The sequence below is a fragment of the Eurosta solidaginis genome, chromosome 1 (genome assembly GCF_040869045.1).
Source record: "Eurosta solidaginis isolate ZX-2024a chromosome 1, ASM4086904v1, whole genome shotgun sequence".
Classification (NCBI taxonomy): Eukaryota; Metazoa; Arthropoda; class Insecta; order Diptera; family Tephritidae; genus Eurosta; species Eurosta solidaginis.
The window spans coordinates 102314892-102320764 of NC_090319.1; the positions used below are offsets into that span (position 1 = coordinate 102314892).

Consider the following 5873-nt stretch of genomic DNA (forward strand, 5'->3'; position numbering starts at 1 on the left):
CCATTAATCGAGATCAATACGATCATGCTGGTTTTACCACAATTAACAGGGAATCTTCCAACTTGCCAAATAAACGCAATGACTAGGCAAGCATTCCCTGACTTAGTACTGGCTGACAAAAGATTCTTTGTCAATGAGCCAGTCGACTTAATTCTGGGCGGAGACATATACCCCCAAATTATGCTAGGCGGTATCAGGAAGGACGTGCTAAACACATTAATAGCACAGGAAACGGTGTTCGGCTGGATTTTGACAGGCCGGACAGATGCGGTTGATACAAATAAGACCCTAGTTTCGTATTTCAATGAGGTCACTTTAGATAAACAATTGGCGGCTTTTTGGGAGATAGAGGAAATTCCAAAGAAAAGGAGCATCAATAACGATGACACTTACTGCGAGGAGCTATACAAATCCACAACAGTTCGGAACAACGATGGCAAATACGTAGTCTCCTTACCCTTTAGGAAAGAGTTTAACTTAGGCCCCTCATTAAGAAGTGCGTGCTCTCAATTCTATCGCAACGAGACACGACTTGCGAAAAACCCAGTCCTTCAAACGGAATACAATAGAGTTGTATCCGAATATGAAACTTTAGGGCACATGAAACAAATAGGCAATATTTCGCCAGACTCAAATGACTGTTACTTCCTACCTCACCATGCTGTTATAAAGGACGGAAGTACAACGACAAAAGTCAGAGTCGTATTTAATGCATCTTGTCCTACCACTAATGGCAAAAGTTTAAATGATGCCTTATATCCAGGTCCGATTCTTCAATCCGACCTGACAATTCTTATACTACGTTGGCGGCTGTTCAAATACGTATTTAACAGCGACATAGAGAAAATGTATCGCCAAATATGGGTCAATGAAGACCAAACAAAATATCAGCGAATCATATTTCGCAAATGCCCCAAAAACCCAATTAACATTTATGAATTGAAAACGGTAACCTTTGGGGTTAATTGTGCTCCGTATCTTGCGATTCGAACGCTGCACCAACTAGCTGATGACGTGGAGACATCGCATCCAATGGCAGCAGATATACTGCGAAATTGCATGTACGTTGATGACGTACTCGCCGGTGGACACAGCATCGAAATTGCAATCAAGGCAAGGGACGAAATATCATTGGCATTGCAATCGGCAGGTTTCCCGTTGCGAAAATGGACGTCCAACTGCAAGAAAATCCTACAGGGTATACCGAAGCAACACCTATTAAGCGAGGATTTTCTTGAGTTTGAAGACACCAGCATGGTAAAAGCACTCGGTATCAGGTGGAACGCCCATTTCGACTACTTTTACTTCACAGCGAAACCCTTGGACAATAACCACGCCGTAACAAAAAGGTCAATACTTTCTGCGATCGCAAAACTATTCGACCCTCTTGGCTGGCTGGCACCAGTCGTAATTGTAGCCAAAATAATAATGCAAAATATTTGGTTGGAAGGGACAGGCTGGGATGAAGATGTGTCTGAAACTACTCTACATCGGTGGCAATCATTCATGACGGACTACGAAAAGATCAACGATATACGCATACCGCGATGGGTTCACTACACATTGAAGGACAATGTCGAAATACATGGATTCAGCGATGCCTCGGAAAAAGCATATGCCGCCACTGTTTTCCTGAGGGTACAAACAAAGGATCAAGTCTTCACCAACCTGTTGATGGCCAAAACGAGAGTAGCCCCGGTCAAAACCATATCATTGCCACGACTGGAACTCTGCGGCGCAGTCCTACTCGCAGAAATTATAGAGTCGGCCATAGAAAATATGCAACTTTCAAACATTAAAGTAACCCTTTGGACAGATTCGACTATAGTACTGGCATGGATCCGAAAACCACCATGTTCGTGGTCAACGTTTGTGGCACATCGAATAACTAAAATCATCGATAAAGTAGGAGGCAAGGTATGGCGGCACGTAGACTCCGCGTCAAATCCTGCAGATTTGGCGAGCAGAGGCCTCTACGCTTCGGATCTAATCGACAATTCTTTGTGGTGGCAGGGACCTTCTTGGTTACAAGAAGACAACGAAAATTGGCCAACACAAGAAGAAGATTACAATACGAATATGGAGGAAAAGAGGGTGAAAGTTCATACAACTTCGGTCAAAAATAACTTTGATATTCTAGATAGGTTTTCCGATTTACCAAGGGCTTTGCGGGTTATATCCTATATTCTTCGGTTTTTCCAGAATACGCACCCAAAAACTAAATCCTCCTTCAAAAGGGATTCTCATTCGATCGCTCCTGACGAAATAGAAAAAACAACACGAAGATTGATAACAATATGCCAGAGGCAACATTATCAAGAAGAGTACGCAAAATTTGAAGTCAGGAAAACTAATAAATGGGAAGAGTGAGATTTTACCCCTGAACCCATATATAGATGAAGAAGGCATCATTCGAACTGGGGGGCGGACTGGGGCATCGAAAGACATGTCCCATAATGAAAGTCATCCCATTATTCTTCCTTATACTTGCAGGTTATCCAGACTTATAGTCCAATCCTCTCACGAGACCACCCTGCATGGAGGGAACCAGCTGATGCTACGTCATATCCGCACTCAGTACTGGATCCCACGTGTTAAAATAATGATACGGTCTGTTATCCACAACTGTAAGGTCTGTACTATTTACAGGAAGCGGACACAAACGCAACTTATGGGGATCCTTCCGAAGGAGCGCACCACCTTTTCTAGGGCCTTCACCAACACTGGGGTAGATTTCGCGGGACCATTCGATATAAAATCCTACCGAGGGAGGGGATGTCGAATTTCAAAAGGATATGTTTGCCTGTTCGTCTGCTTTTCGACGAAAGCCATCCATCTGGAAGGGACAAACGACCTTAGTACCGGGTCCTTCCTAGCTGCCTTCGCCAGATTTGTATCCAGACGAGGCTGTCCGAAAAACGTTTACTCCGACAATGGTACTAACTTTGTCGGAGCTTCGCGATCGTTACGATCTGAGTTTAAGGCATTTCTGCGTGAAGCAAGGGACGGAACATTGAATAAATATAGCCATCACACTTTAGAATGGCATTTTATACCGCCAAGCGCTCCTCACATGGGAGGTTTGTGGGAAGCGGGGGTAAAAAGTTTTAAGACACACTTTAAAAAGATCGCGTCCGACCATAAATATACTTTAGAAGAGTTTACAACCCTCTTATGTCGAATTGAGGCCTGCCTCAACTCGAGACCTCTAAGTCCCTCATCTAACGACCCTTCCGACCTGGAGCCGCTTACTCCAGGCCATTTTCTCGTAGGCGGGCATCTTTTAGCTCCACCTGAACTCGATTGTAGTGAAAACCCTGCCCCCATTGTAAACCGATGGCAAAAGATGAAAGCCCTTCATCAGACCTTTTGCAAAAGATGGAAATCGGAATATCTCACCGAGATCCAGAAAAGGTATAAATGGAAACATCCACAATCCAACTTAAAACCCGGGGACCTAGGCGTCATCAAGGAGGATAACCTACAACCGAACGAGTGGAAAATGGGGAGAGTCGTCAACACACATCCAGGTTCCGATAACCGTGTACGTGTTGTTGACGTCAATACAATTAAGGGACAAATTAGCAGACCAATCGCGAAACTGGTACTACTTCCGCCCAACGACAATCAAAATGAACTGTAATAGTCCACATTCCTCCATCCCAAATAACCCAGCTCTCGTTCACCCCGAACGAGGCCAACAAACCAATAACCCAGCTCTCGTTCCCCAGAACGAGGCCAACAGAACCCTAACTCAGATATACTGTCTGCCACATAATACCTTTTCCAACGATTGCGTGGGTGCGCCGCTGCCACCACGCAATTGTTCAAAAATAGTTTAGTATCGCAAGGAATCCCAAAGAAATTTATTCATATCATTTCATTATATCAGGACAGGGAAAATAAATTTTAATCGTTTTGGAATAATATTTGACTGCCTTTCACAGTCATTTTCATAGAGAATTAGGTTTCAAATCTCTTAAAAGACATCGTAGCCGGACAAGCTTACGTCCGCGATGGAAAATGTATCCAATGAAAATCGACAGTACGGCCATTAATAAAACTCGGTGGTATAACCAGCTTATTGTAAAAACAAAAAAAACAAAAAAAATTGTCTTCTAATTCGGGAACCTTATTTCTGAAATTTTGATGTTGCTTTGCCCGGGGGCGAACCCAGGGCATGCGGTGTGGTAGGCGGGGCACGCTATCATCACACCACGGTGGCCGCATTCAAATTCGCCCAACTATTATTGGTATGGATAAATTTGAACGTTTTTCACAGATTTGAGTTCATCGACATGTTCTTCTGGTACTTGTGCAATCCCAGTAAATGTAATTTCTTTTCGACGCTAATGAGAGTACCACCCTTAACATCAGCACGTGTTTTGTCTGTAACTTCCATCACAAATTCAATGGGGTCTGCAGAACGTTCCTCACCCACCAATTTATTGAGGATAGCTAAAACCACAGTAGCACCCAAACTATCAATATTTGAAAGGAAGCAATATTCACGTCCTTCATCGGTAGCTTTCTTTAATAAACCAGAATTGCGAAACGTATCATAAAAGTCACCGTGACCAGGTGGATACCCAGCATCAATATCGTTCTCAACATTGAAATCTCTGGCAACTGGTAAAAAATGATTCACGGCTTATGCGCGGAAAGCAACTCTGATTGATTGTAAGACTTTGAACCCGAAAGCCTGTATATTCCTACGATCTTTTTTGTGTATCTTAGTCGGTATTGAATGAGTCAATAAGAACTAGCGGCACATTGGCATCATAGGCTTAAATTCTCAATTTGTTGTACTGTCAGATCAACAAACGTTAGATCGGAGCTTACGGATATAACACTTTTGGAGCCACGACAACCCATTCGACACGACAACCCATCGTGCCATCTCCCTTAGTAGCTCTAGACGCGTTTCCGCGGGACCAGTGCGCAGCAGACGATCCAAGTCCTTGTCAAGCCATTGCAGTGCACCCCGCTGGGTTACCATCGTGGAACTCTTTCGAATCGGATGACGCTTGGGTGTCCGCGAACCTTAGCTTCATGGGGGGCATTCAACATTTCTTAGTAGTTTATGCGGTAATATTTATTCGAAATAGAGTATGATTTTTTTCGTTTAAACTTATTTCCATAAGATTATTGTCACCACACTTCCTGTTTTTAGATTTTGTGCGAAATGTACAACGGCAAGAGCGTTTCGAAAACACGACAATCAAGTAAACTGTGCCACCACCCAAACCCGAGAGCCAAAACCTTTTCACTGCTTCCGTCAAATTCACAGTACTACAGGTATCAAAGAAGGGACAAGGCTGACCTGGAGGAATTCAATTAGGGTGTTATAATTGAAAATTTGATTCCAAACAAAAATTTTTTAATCAAAAAACATATCAGTTTACAAACAATAAACCGTGGGATATACAAGTTGATTTTTATAACTCACTTTTGTATTGGAGTGAAGGTATAATGCTCGCTAGTGTTGGGAACTATCGAATGAAAACTATCGAGTTATTCGATAGTTCACTAATTTTCATTCATTCGATAGTCATTTGAAATTCGTTCATTACTATTTTTTCGAATTACTAGTTTTAGGTATGAATGATTCGTTCACTACTATTTTTTCGAGTTACTAGTTTTAGGTATGAATGATTCGTTCATTACTATTTTTTCGAATTACTAGTTTTAGGTATAAATGATTCGTTCACTACTAGTTTTAGGTATGAATGATTCGTTCATTACTATTTTTTCGAATTACTAGTTTTAGGCATGAATGATTCGTTCACTACTATTTTTTCGAGTTACTAGTTTTATGTATGAATGATTCGTTCATTACTATTTTATCGAACTACTAGTTTTTGGTATGAATG

The 5873-nt window shown here is 42.1% G+C and overlaps 1 pseudogene; it reads right to left on the reverse strand.

Moving 5' to 3' along the window:
- Positions 1–4210: 4210 nt before the first annotated feature.
- LOC137238602 (UTP--glucose-1-phosphate uridylyltransferase pseudogene) lies at positions 4211–5054 on the reverse strand (annotated as a pseudogene).
- Positions 5055–5873: the final 819 nt, after the last annotated feature.